Raw genomic sequence first — 13,728 nt, forward strand, 5'->3', positions numbered from 1 at the left:
TGCCTATGTGCACACATGCAGGACAGGAGGCACTGAGCATCCTGCTCTGTTCCTGTCCTTGTCATCCTCTGAGGCAGGGTCTCTCCCTGGACTTGGACTCATGTTTTCTCAGCGAGGCTGGAAGCCAGCAACCTGTAGCCATCCCCGTGTCTCTACACGCTCTTGAAGCTGGGTTACACCCAAGCTTGGGATACCCAGCTTGTCACAGAGGTGCTGGGATTCAAACCCTAGTTCTCACGCTTTCAAAGCAAGCAGCCGACCACTTAGCCAATTCTTCTGTCCAAGATCAAAATCTTTACCTACAATTTCCAAATTTTTTTTTCTTTACAAATAGCATAGGAATACCGTAGTGTTGGGTACATGCCAGGTGAATGTTTTTTTCTGATTATAATTGAGTGTCCATTTTCTGTTCTTGGAGTTTTGCCATGAACATTGACTGGTTTAATGTGCATGCGCTCATAGAAATACTGACTCAGCAGCAATCTTGTCTTCTGTTGTAGAGATCCATCTAGTTTGCTTGGCCATTCTTTTCTTCTTTGATGCTTAAATCTCTGAGTTTTATCGTCATAAAGATATGACAAGAATCCTTGATTATCTGTATCATAACTTTCTCTTTCAGAACTATTTTAAAAAGTAAAATTCACAATTCTTTAGATTCTTGAAACATATAGGAATGTGACTTTTGTGAGAAAACTTGTCTATTTATACCCCCACCAGGAGCGTAGGGTGCGTCCTCACTGTGCTGCGTCCAGAAAGAGCACTGCAGTTTCAATTATATATATTGGTTCCTTTCTCATTGTTGTGACCAGTATTTGTGTATTATGTATTTGTAGTATTGTGACCAAGAGAGGCAGGGTTTGTTTTAGTTAGTGTTAACAGGGGACATAGTCTACTATGATGGCAGAACTAGTTTCTGTCTGAGGAGGCAGGAGACTGCCTGCTCACAGCTTAGGAGACCAGGAACTGAAAAGGACTGAACACCAGGCCCCCCAGCCCCTCTCCTGTTAGTTACCTTCCTCCTGTCTCCCTTTGTATTCAGTTTGGACCACACCCCATGGGCTGGGTCCACGCACACCTGTTAAACCTCTACAAACATGGCCCCCAGACAGGCCCAGGGATGTGTGTCCTGGGGGACTACAGATGCAGTCTTGTTGACTATGAGCACATCCCAGCACAGACACAGAGCTCAAAGATGATCGAGGCCCTCCCTAGAGGCCATTCGGTGCTGCCCTTCATCCAACAGAAGAGTGTTTTTTTTTTATTCGATATAATTTATTTACATTTCAAATGATTTCCCCTTTTCTAGCCCCCCCCCACTCCCCGAAAGTCCCGCAAGCCCCCTTCTCTTCCCCTGTCCTCCCATCCACCCCTTCCCACTTCCCCGTTCTGGTTTTGCTGAATACTGTTTCACTGAGTCTTTCCAGAACCAGGGGCCACTCCTCCTTTCTTCTTGTACCTCATTTGATGTGTGGATTATGTTTTGGGTATTCCAGTTTTCTAGGTTAATATCCACTTATTAGTGAGTGCATACCATGATTCACCTTTTGAGTCTGGGTTACCTCACTTAGTATGATATTCTCTAGCTCCATCCATTTGCCTAAGAATTTCATGAATTCATTGTTTCTAATGGCTGAATAGTACTCCATTGTGTAGATATACCACATTTTTTGCATCCACTCTTCTGTTGAGGGATACCTGGGTTCTTTCCAGCATCTGGCAATTACAAATGGGGCTGCTATGAACATAGTAGAGCATGTATCCTTATTACATGGTGGGGAGTCTTCTGGGTATATGCCCAGGAGTGGTATAGCAGGATCTTCTGGAAGTGAGGTGCCCAGATTTCGGAGGAACCGCCAGACTGATTTCCAGAGTGGTTGTACCAATTTGCAACCCCACCAGCAGTGGAGGAGTGTTCCTCTTTCTCCACACCCTCTCCAACACCTGCTGTCTCCTGAATTTTTAATCTTAGCCATTCTGACTGGTGTAAGATGAAATCTTAGGGTTGTTTTGATTTGCATTTCCCTAATGACTAATGAAGTTGAGCATTTTTTAAGATGCTTCTCCTCCATCCGAAGTTCTTCAGGTGAGAATTCTTTGTTTAACTCTGTACCCCATTTTTTAATAGGGTTGTTTGGTTTTCTGGAGTCTAACTTCTTGAGTTCTTTATATATATTGGATATTAGCCCTCTATCTGATGTAGGATTGGTGAAGATCTTTTCCCAATTTGTTGGTTGCCGATTTGTCCTCTTGATGGTGTCCTTTGCCTTACAGAAACTTTGTAATTTTATGAGGTCCCATTTGTCAATTCTTGCTCTTATAGCATACGCTATTGGGGTGTGGCCCACAGTTCCCTGAGGAGTGCCTTCCCCTTCCTCCCTTGGGATCCCTCACCTAAGGCCACGCACTGGCACAGACTACATGCATGGCTGACTGTGTTTCCATGCCAGGAAGCTATCTAACTGCCACAGCGGATTAATTCACAACTTAATTACATTTTCCCAAGTTGTAAATGATTTTGAGCTAAATGTATTCTGAGTTTAAAAAAAACAAACAAACAAATTTCTAAACATGACCCTACAACAATATTAGAAAAAAAATGAAAAATTATTCTAACATGAAGAATCGCCCCCACAGCTTTATGAATGTCTTTTGGTCCACAAAACATATAATGTATTGGGTAAATGCGTTGTTTCTGAGAGTCCACTTAAGACAACATTTTTTCCCAGTTGAACAGACTCCAGCTGAGAGGTAGGGAATACACCTGAAATCATTTTGGTGCCAAAGATACAACATTTAGCTTTAGCCTCTTTTCCTCCCCTACCCCCACATTCTCTTGTACCATCATTCAAAATAGGGATACAAATCACTTTCAAACCCAAAACCACTCCAGAAAAGCTGCTGGCGGCTCCTCTGTGGACAGACAGCTCCCTGTTCTGTTTTCTCAGCCAAGCAAAGCGCCCTTGGGACTTGCTTCCTCATCTCTTTTCCTGTGCCTGAGAGGAAAGTGACCCCTCACCTCACACACAGTTATCACACAGGCTTCCCAGATGAGACTTCCCTCTCAGGTTGAAGGTCACTAACACATTTTCAGCTCAATAATTGTATGCTGTTGGGGTAATACATTGTTTAAACCAAGAAAAACACAAGCTAAGCAGAGCAGTTTCTGCCCCAAATATTCCTTTCAAACTTATTATTTTTAATTATGTGTAGTGTGTACGTCTGTGTGTACATCTGGGGGTATGTGTGCCAGTGCAGGCGCCACTGGAGGCCGCAAGTGCTGGATGCCCTGGAGCTGGTGTTCCAGATGGTCGTGAGCCCAGACACGAGGGTTGGCAACAGAACTCGGGTCCTCTGGAAGAGCAGCCAGTGTTCTTAACCACTAAGCCATCTCTTCAGCCCCTCCTAACCTATGTTATGCTTGAGAACGGCCTTTTCCCTCACTTTTGGTCAGTAAAGGTTTATTTGAAAGGTGGGTGCTTAATTGGCTAGAAAAATTAGTGTGTTATTTTTATTAACTTTAATTATGTTGATAAGTGCATTGTTTAGTTGTTAAAATTACTCTCCCTGTTGACCCGGCCTTTATATAGCTCCTGCTAACAAGGTTAGCTATTTATTCTGAGCACAGCAACTCCTGACTAACTTCCAACTTCTCAGTAACACTGGGCTGGAAGGTTTTGTGAGTCTCACCTCACGCAGCAGATGAGGAAACAGAGGATTTTAGATACATAGACATCTCGCTCACCTGAAGGGCAGGAGCTCTGGATCAAGCTGGGTTGAACCTTATGTCCCTGATGCCTTAGGATGCCATAGCCTTGTTCAGAGCACTGACCTGAAGCAGAGACACCAGAGTCCTGGTGCCGGGCTTGGTGGGCAGCACTTCCAGAGGTCATGTGGAGGCAGACAAGCTGTGTGAGCTTTTGCAGCCTGAGTGCAGGAGATCTGACACCCAGACCAGAAAGAGCTAATACTGGAGCGAGTGGGAGGTGACCACAGCTCGCTACCCTCCCCTAGGAAGTTCACGCCGCACCCACACCCCTCGTGTGGTTGGGAAGTGTGGAAAGATGGTTTCTTTTTTACCACATTTTGGTCACAGATACTTTGACAAGCTCGTTTTCAGTTCCTCTGCTTCCCAGTGAGGCCCCTACGCAGTGCAGCCAGCAGCAGACTGGAAAACAGCAGCCCTCTGGGTCTTTTTTATACCGCACAGGTCGCTTCTCTCAGTGTCTGCATCATAGAATACAACCCTTCAGAAAGGCTAGGAGACTCAAAGACCGGAAGTGTCAGCTCCGTATGGAGCTAGGAGAACCAGAGACGGGAAGTGTTGGTTCTGTATGGAAGACGGTGTGGTACAGGGGAGAGAGGATAGTTTGGCTCTAGGAGGACCGGATTGTGGGCTGAAGAGATGGCTCAGCGATTAAGAGCACTGATTGCTCTTCCAGAGTCATGAGTTCAAATCCCAGCAACCACATGGTGGCTCACAACCATCTGTAACGAGGAAGACCGGAACGGCTCTCCAAGGATGGGTGAACATCAGAACCCTACTGTGCCATCTCTATAAATCAACAAACTGTGTTAATACTGACTTCACTAGGCTGCTGGGATTCTCAAAAGGGGAGTGACAGTGGAAATGTATTGTTCATGATCAAGAGTTAAGTGGTTTCCTGACTTTGTTTTAATGTTTAATGTTTCTGTATGAAAAAACATAGCAGCCAAATCATGCACCTGTGGTAACCACTCATGACTCCTGGCGCCATGCAAGAACACAGAGGGCACCATGGTTTATGTGACGCGGTTTAGGCCGCATCCCTCCCTCCTCGTGCCCCCTGGACACTTGTTCTCTCACTGGCCCTGTGGAAAGGGAGCCACTAAATCCACAGCTGATACAAACACGCGATAAGGAAGCAAAGACTTCACTACATGCCAGGATATTTTCACTTCAGAACCGTCTCTCCTCTCTTGTTACTGCTGCCCGCGATGGCCGGTGCCTGTAGCTGTTGCTAGAGCTCTCCTCTTTGATCCCCATTCTCTTTGATTTCTGAAGAGAGCTGTTGCTGTTTTGATGTTGTATTCACTAGGAAGGTTGTACAGGGCCAGCAAAGGTCAAGGGAGAGGGAAGGTAAGATGACAAAGGGCTTCTTCTGGTAAAGAAGAATTGCTCTGTTTTAAACCAGAAGTGATGGCTCGCATCACACCCACATGAGTTCTCCAAGTGGTGTGGCAGCCACTTCTCCAAAGGCACTAGGCATATCCTTCCCCCATCTCAGACTTCGGGCCATCCTTCCTGATCCCAGGCTCCTCCCACCTACCTCCCCCGTTTGTCCTGCATTCCCCACGGATGCACCAAAGCCAGACCATGTGCCAGACTCCCTGTGGGACAGTTCTCTCTGCTCATCATGGAGGTCAGGTCTGCAAGCCTGCCCAGGGCTGCGCTATAACAGCTGCTCAGCCCGACTGCCTGCCCGTGTACACCTCTTCCCTCAATAACTGTGAGCGCCATCCGTGCCAAGCCCCGCTCACCACACACTGACTCTCTCTCTCTCTCTCTCTCTCTCTCTCTCTCTCTCTCTCTCTCTCTCTCTCTCTCTCTTCTCTCTCTCTCTCTCTCTCTCTCTCTCTCTCTCTCTCTCTCTCTCTCTCTCTCTTCTCTCTCTCTCTGCTTCCTGGGTCCAGTCATCCGCCAAGGGCTCAGTATCCCTACTGAGGTGCCTCTTCCCGTTGGCTCCTCTTCTACAACTCCACTGTCACCCTGTCTTGCCGTAGCTGCAACTATGTCTCTTTGGATGTCAACAATGCTCTCCAACACCCCTCTTAGCCTGTTCTCTCCCATCCATCGTCTCACACTGTGTGGCTGATGCTACACTCCAGCCAATCACACACAGCCTGCAGGGCTCCCTTGCTGTCTGTTGAATAACAGGGCAGGGGAAGAGGGTTCAGGATGAACCTTCCTTTATCATGTTTCCTTCAGACGTTGCTGAGACCTCAGAGGTTCCCTCTGTGGATGACCAGTTCATTCTTGTATGCATTTATAGGGATTCTTGTCTGAGTGTCTCCGCCTGTGAAGGATGCCTATTCAGTCTCTCGGATTTAACACGAATGCCACCGTCTTGAGGAGCCCCTCCTGCTTTGTGTTCCTATAGCAACCTGAAAATCCTGTGTCCTTTCATTAAGAATGTTCTAGACCCCATGAGACTGTTTGAGTCACGCCTTTTATGTGTATCCTTAACGTCGGGGTGCTCTCCCTCACTGGCCCACCCCGTTCAGCTCTTTACCTTGGTTGTCCAGGTTGTATCAAGTATCCGTCTAAAGGATTTGATACACAGCATTCTAACCAGTGAGATTTATGGCACTTCCAAAATACTCATTTGAGTGACATTCAGTATTCCCCCCTTCCTTCTGTGTGAGTGGTCTCTAACAGTGTTGATTTAAGGTTTTGATTATGAAGCCTGCTGAGAAAAAAAGATCTACATAATTTTAATAGTAATAATGACAAAACTCCCTTCACACAGCCACCCTCAGCCCAAGAAATAAAACGCAATCATTGCATCTGTCATCCTGAAAATGGCGGTCTCTGCGCGCCCCCCCCAGCCCTCACCCCACCCTGTGATACCTGTTTCAGACATGTCTTTGTGTCTCTGCCTCAGTTCTATGATGGCCAAATCCTTTTGATTGGTCTTTCCTGGGGCATCAACGTTCAGTGAAACGGAGGCACAGGAAAAGGTGTGCCGTGTAGTATTCAGGAACTAGACCAGAAATCCAGGGGACAGAGTCAATGAGATCAAGTTGTGTTGGGGACTGGCCCGAAGGAGATTCCTTTAACAAGGATATTATGCACGGTATCCTCAAAGATGACAGAAGCTGCCCGTGTCTGCTCAGAATGTAGAGTTCTGGAGAAAAAATAGTCATCCCTACCCTTTGAAAAATAACAAAAACAGGCAGAGGAGCTGCACAGTTATGCCTTTCCGTAGGTTTAGTGGGAAACTGGGGCTGGGGTGGGGGTGGGGGGCAGCTTAGCCGGAAGTCTGGATAGATGGAGATGAGCATTGGCCAGGAAAAGGTTTGCCAGACAGAGAGAGGCAAATGGAAGAAGATTCCTTCTGGAAGAGTTAACAGACTCAGGAGATGCAGCTGTGAGCTTCCTGGGGAGGTAGGCCTTTGGTGTCTACTAGATGGGAACTGTCTTCTTGTGGGACATGACCAAGATTTCAGTACATAGGGCTGAGGGGTCCTGGCAGAGAGTTTCACAGATGTGGGGACAGATTCTGATGCACAGCATAAAACAAAGGTCTCAAGTTCAGGAAATCTCCCCAGAGGGCCACCCCCAAATACATCAGATGTCCCTATCGAGTCTGAAGTCTGGGAGCTCTGCAGGTAACTGTAGCAGCCGATCAGATCGCACAAATCCAGCCTCTCACATGACAGAAGCCTGAGGCAAAGGGCAAGCAAGCTGGTTCCAGACACAACAACAACTCACCTCAGTCCCTGCTCTCTGCCGTGTCTGGTCTTCTACAAATATCATGGTCCATATACGACATGGCAGGGAAAAGCAGCACACTCCAGTGGACAGAGAAGATACTAGGACTAGATATCTCTGCATGAACAGCCTGAGAGCGAACCTCACCCTCCCCCCCTCCCCCAGCTCCCGGACTCCTCAAGATGCTCATGGTAGACAGCCAAGATCAGATGGGTAGGTTCACACAGAGAGAGTATGGAAGAGAAGGCACAGCTGGAAACTTCCAAAGACTCAGTAAAAGACAAAGACCGAGACTGCCAACTGGGCTCTCCAGCGGACTCCGAATAGCCACAGAAGGAATCAGAGAAATCCATGGCGGGTCTATAGAGGTCACTTAGCCTGGAGCATGTGGGGTGCAGGGGTGCAAATAAACATGCCAGATGTCCTAACATCTGTGTGGCTGAGGTCCAGAAAGGAGGGGCAGAGACAACGAGATAGGAGACTGTAAACTTAAATAGAATAACTTTACAAAAAGCCAACAGTAAACAACAAGCCACGGCATCAAAAGGCCTAAAGCATACCATGGACATATAAAAACCAGACATCTGAGCTTGTCTTAATTTAAGTAGTATAAAAGAGGTAAAGAGAAAATATAGGACACAGAGAAGAAACTTTGTATCAAGAGGAGGAAAATAAGCGACTTTGGACACTTCCTGTCACACACAGCCTTACAAGCGATGGGAAGGTAGGGGACACATTTTTTAAAACATCCAGGAGATCTGTACTCAGTAAAAATTTCTTTCAGTAGTGAAGGATTTAAGTCTTCACAGATGAATTATAACCAAGAGCTTTGGAGCCAGCAGACCTTCATACAATAAATGTCACAAGAACTTCTTCAGGTAAGAGAGATGGTGTTAAAGAGAAATTTAAAGAAATAAAGAGACCGTGAAATGCATTGGAAGGGGACTAAGGATAATCATTTCTATTGTCTTACTGTTATCATCATCATCATTGTGTGTGTGTGAGAGTGTGGTCTCTCATGCTACATCCGTGTACAGAAATCAGAGGACACGTTTTGGAAGTCTGTTCTCTCCTTGCAGCATGAATTCTGGGGACTGAGCACAAGTCGCTGGGCTTGCCCGGCAAGCACCTTTACCGCTGAACCTTCTCACCAACCCATTTTTTTTTCTTCTTTAAATGATTCAGAAAGGAAACCGTCTGAAGCAAATCTGATGGAATTATGTGCCTCACAGCTTTTGCAGAACTGTATGACCTGGAAAAACTAGAAAACCAGCATAAACCAGTGAGCATGAAGGGTTCAGGAGGAAACAGGGATGGATGCCCGTGGTCTCTCGGCTTGCGGGAAGCAGTTTATCAGAGTCTGAAGGAGAGCCCAGGCCTATGTTACAACCAGGTCAGAGCTGTGAAGGAGCCGGAGCTGTGTCAGCAGAGGTTGGCTGTGTACAAGTGCAAGTGGGAGCTCTCCAGTGAACACCTGGGAACCACAGAGGTCAAGAGTTGATAGAACTGGGGTGTTAGCATCTGTAGGCTCAGGGAGCTCTCTTAGCACAGCAAAAGGCTGTGGATTTGAATAAACATAGCACAGTCCATAAGCAGTGTTTGGGTTTAGGCAGGCTAGGATTCCAGGCATTCTTTATGAGGTAGACATCCTTCCTAGCCTCAGGAAATCAATTGGAACAAAACTGCACCACAGCAGGTCCCAGAGGGAGCAAATGGACTTCTCTACGAAGACTACACTGAGCTTTCTCTTCAATACCCTCCTCCCTTCCACAACGTTCCACAGTCTTGCGATCTAAATATTTCAGATGCCCTTTGACCTCTGTGGCCTGGCATGAACTCGAAAGCCAAGACCCTGAGGTGGAACAGGAAGTGTGATGTGGCAGAGAGCTCTGGCTTTGGATCGGCTGTGGTGGAATGCTTTAGACAGCTGCCCACCTCACAGAGGCATGGCTGGGAGTGGCTGCAGTTGGTGTCTTCAGCACTCCAGTTGGAGACTTCCCCCATGGCTTCCAGAACACACGAATCATGGTCAGGATTACGGGCCTCAGAACAGAAGAGCCTTTGGATATGTGGCCTGCTTTCTCTGCCGGCAGCAGCTGACAGTGGTTTTACAGCCCCATGGATTTAGATCGCTACAGAGGACCCCCGGAGACACCAAGGGATGGTAGTCCACGGATTAGAGAGCCACTACTTGTCACCATCAGGGTCCTCTGTGTCTCGTGATCTGGGTTAACTTCATGGGGGTATCAAGACACCCTTCAGGGGCAGTGAATTTAAGAACAGAGGAGCACTCTCTAAGTCAGACATTTTTGTTTTTGTGTTTTTGCTTCACGATTTCTTTAACTCCACAACGGAAGTGTCTAACTATTTTACCTGTGTAAAAAGGCGAGGTAAGAAAGAAAAGAAAAGAGGCGAGGTATCCCTGTAGACATTTGACAATAAAAGGCGTGTCAAGGACAACAGCAGAAGACATACTACACCTCCGGCGCCTCTGTTGCAAGGGCATGTCTCAGAAGATCACTTTTGGAGACAGGAGCCTAAATTAGTACCAGATCTGGGTCACTGCTCAAAGCGAGCCTTTCATACAGGCCTGTCTCAAAAGCCAACGGAATCTAAAACATGTCCGATTATTCCTTGTGGGGAAACGGGGCTTTCTTCAGTGCACTTCAGTAGCATGCCAACAGCTTGTGGGGTTCCGGGGAACTGAGAACGCTTAATGACAACCTCAAAGATGTTCACGCTGAGCCACAGAGGAGAGTGCTCCCAACCATTGAGACATCCGACCCTCACTGAATGAGCCAGCTGGCACAGAGGGCCACGTGGAGGCGGACCCATTTTGGCGTCCTCCTCGGCATGGCTGGGATGGCGGAAGGAGCCGATAACTGCATTGTCATCTTTGGCCCCAAAACATGGAGGAAGCGCAGTCAAGGCAAACCGCATGCCTCTGCTTCACTCCCATAACAATCGCCTTCCTCAGGCACTTTCCCACCACCAAAGCTAGACTAAGCACCCTGCCCGCCCATCCTCACCAAGCCTGAGGAGTTCAGCAATATTCTGAGCCAGAGTTAGAAGCCAGGAGTTGTGGGTCCAAGAAGTCACGTGACCACCAAGGAAGCCATCAGGGAGGTCTAGCTCAGTGACTCCTCCATAGCCTGTGCTACCCAACTCATGCTTTCTGTCCTGTCCAAGGGCTCTCTCTCTCTCTCTCTCTCTCTCTCTCTCTCTCTCTCTCTCTCTCTCTCTCTCTCTCTCTCTCTCTCTCTCTCTCTCTCTCCCCTTCAATATTTACCAGTCGTTCGCGATATACAAGTGTGTTACATTCTGCAGCACCCAGGAACTGTGCTAAGCAGACAGATGCAGAGGTACATGCGCCACATACGCCATGATCTCTGTCCCCAGGGACAGCGCAGACTGCGTGTGGCATGGAGGGGTAAGAGCTGTTGTGTGTGCCGCGTGCTATGGAGACAGGTGCGCTGGAGAGACAGAGCTGTGTCACAGGTCAGAGAAAATCTCAGGACACATAGACCTGAAAATCCGCTGGGAGAAGGCTGGGAGCTCAGGCCCTGCAGGCAGAGAGCTCAGAGGGGAAGAGCATGGGGAACCTGCTGCCGAGGCTGAGCGTTGTCTCCCTGGGGTTTGTCATTGACTGCGTGGGTCATGGGACATACAAACAGCAACAGTTAAAGGTTTTTGGGTACACAGTGACCGAAATTAACTTAAAATTAAACTCAGAATGAGTCTGAGTGTTTCTGGCTGTGCTCGCCAGTGCTGCACCACGGGACTTACTGTGCAGCCTCTGTGTATACTGAACCTCACAATGCAGCGGTGGCTGCCCAAGACAGCTCGGCTCAGATTTGTGAAAAACTGCAGTGTAATGACATACACCCACAATCTCCTACTCTGCAGAGACGTAACAGCTTGATGGCAGAAAACAAGGAGTTTACAGTTCTCCTACCACGACACCAAATTAGTGTAGCTTTGGATTATATTATATTGAAATGTTTGGTTTTCACAATGGATCTGTAAATTGCTCACCTGAGCTTCATAAAATATTATTCAACAAGTTTTGGCTTGGGGGTTAGGACAGAATTTCCAACAGTTTCTGAAATGCCTTAAGCAAACTTTTATCACATTATACATGTTTATGCAAAGCAATATTCTCAGTATTGACAAATATAAAATAAAAATATTGCTCACCTGAAAGCTAATGAATTTTCCCTAATCCAACAGTGTCGAATATCATCCAAGATTTTTTAAAAAAAAAATCTATCTCATCTTTATTTAAAAAAAAAATCTATCTCATTAATATTCAAGTTGCTTTCAACTATAATAAATAAAAATTTATGTATAACAAAGGTGTCTTAAAATGCATTTATGTTTCACTATCAGTAGATGTTTGCTCTGGATACCTATCTTATATTCCCTTATGCCTGAAGTCACAAACATTTTTCGTCAGCAAGAGTGGGTCAAAGTTTCAGAAGCTGTGTTCTAGAAATGGCTGGCATGGCTGACTGGAGCGTCTCTGACTGAAGGCAGGGACTCCTAAGAGCAGACACTGAATTCAGAGACAAACTCCTGGCCACTGACATGGTTTAGCGGGTAAGGATGCTTGTTGTGTGCAATCCTGGTGACCTGAGTTCGATCCCCAGAACCAGTAAGAATAAGCCCATAAAATTGTCCTCTGACCACCAAATACACTGTGGGAAGGATACACAAAAAGAAATCATTTTATATTTAAAAAGATGAAAAGACTCCGGGCAGTGGTGGTGCATGCCTTTAATCCCAGCACTTGGGAGGCAGAGGAAGGTGGATTTCTGAGTTCGAGGCCAGTCTGGTCTACAGAGTGAGTTCCAGGACAGCTGGAGCTACAAAGAGAAACCCTGTCTCGAAAAACCAAAATTAAAAAAAAGATGAAAAGACAAAAATCCAATGCTTACAGTTCAGTTCCAGGGAGACTAAAAGGCAAAGTTGTCTCAGAGAATTAGTAAAGGAAAGTGTCTCTTTTCTGAGCAAGAGATTCTGTTTAGTTTATGCTAAAACTAGTAATAAATTCATATATTAAAAGTAACCTTGCACCCATCCTTATGAAAGGGGCCCCAGAGATCTTGCATGCCCTGTGCCAATGACACTGTGGTAAGAAGGCTCTGGGAACTCGGCAGCAGGCCCTCGCCAAACTTGATCTTGGACTTTCCAGCTTCCTTCAACTGTAGGAAATAAAATCCTGTTGCTTGCTGTAGTAACAAGAAAGAACTTAATCCCAGTTACAATCAAGATATTTAAAACAGGCCAGATGTGAGGAAGACACTGTGCTCAGCACCAGAGGCTCCCAAGAGTGGATGAGACCTGTTCAAAGACACCCTGTACCGGCAGCGAGACAGTAGTTCCCATGGGTGGCTGGCGGCAGCACAGCGGCACCCCTGGATTCCAGGGCTTTGCCTAGCAGAACTCTGAACACGCCTTAGCTCATAAACCCAAGGGGCACCCAAGTACCTCTCCGATCAGTGCCAGCTTCCCTGCTGTTGCCAGCAGTACTCCGTGTTCTCTATTGTATATATTTAGCTAGACTCTAGAAATACACTGTTATCCAAAAGTAATGTTTTATTAAGCAAAACAAATCCCACGTGATGTGAAAACAGCCTTCACAGAACAGTTGGTAACACTGAAGTGAGCCAAAACTTTAAACAATAAAACCCAGTTATTAAACTTTGGAGATAGCTCACCAGGCCTCCCACCACACCCCTCCCTTCTCCATGCCATCAGCATAGAGCTGCTGCTCTGATGGTCGTACTCTCTGTCGCCTGGGAGGTGCTCCATCATCTGGCAAGGAATCCATGATCTAGAGGGTGCTCCACCACCTGGAGGGTGCTCCACCACCTAGAGGGTGCTCCATCACCAGGCAGGGCACTCTGTCACCTGGAGAGCACTCTGTCACCTGGAGGGTGCTCCACCACCTAGAGGGTGCTCCACCACCTAGAGGGCACTCCATCACCTGGAGAGCACTCCATCACCTGGAGGGTGCTCCACCATCTTGCAGGGCACTCCACCACCTGGAGACCTGCAGGTCTCAGGCTTATTTTCAGCAGTTCCCCCAGAAGCTTTCATAACACAGATTTTCTTTTCTTTAGGATTTTTCTTTTTTACAGAAAATATGATATAAAGTCCTTTCAACGTTTCCACCTCAACAACTAGTTTCTTTTATATTTTCTTATAAGACCCATTTCCTGAGTTTTTCATTTCTTTCAGTCTGTTTAAATTAT

At 46.8% G+C, this 13,728-nt stretch overlaps 1 protein-coding gene and 1 long non-coding RNA gene across 4 annotated transcripts in view; one reads left to right on the forward strand and one right to left on the reverse strand.

Annotated features, from left to right (window-relative positions):
• LOC127682552 (uncharacterized) overlaps positions 1-3,946 on the reverse strand; it is a 31,021-nt gene extending 27,075 nt beyond the window's left edge. The window contains exon 1 of one of the 2 annotated variants that reach the window (XR_007977389.1): positions 3,830-3,946. This is a non-coding gene — a long non-coding RNA (uncharacterized LOC127682552). Of the gene's footprint in view, positions 1-3,742 lie in introns of both variants that reach the window. The other variant, XR_007977388.1, reaches the window with a different exon arrangement.
• Ak5 (adenylate kinase 5) overlaps positions 1-13,728 on the forward strand; it is a 201,232-nt gene that overhangs the window by 91,484 nt on the left and 96,020 nt on the right. The window lies entirely within an intron of this gene.

The sequence above is a fragment of the Apodemus sylvaticus genome, chromosome 4 (assembly GCF_947179515.1).
Source record: "Apodemus sylvaticus chromosome 4, mApoSyl1.1, whole genome shotgun sequence".
Taxonomy (NCBI): domain Eukaryota; kingdom Metazoa; phylum Chordata; class Mammalia; order Rodentia; family Muridae; genus Apodemus; species Apodemus sylvaticus.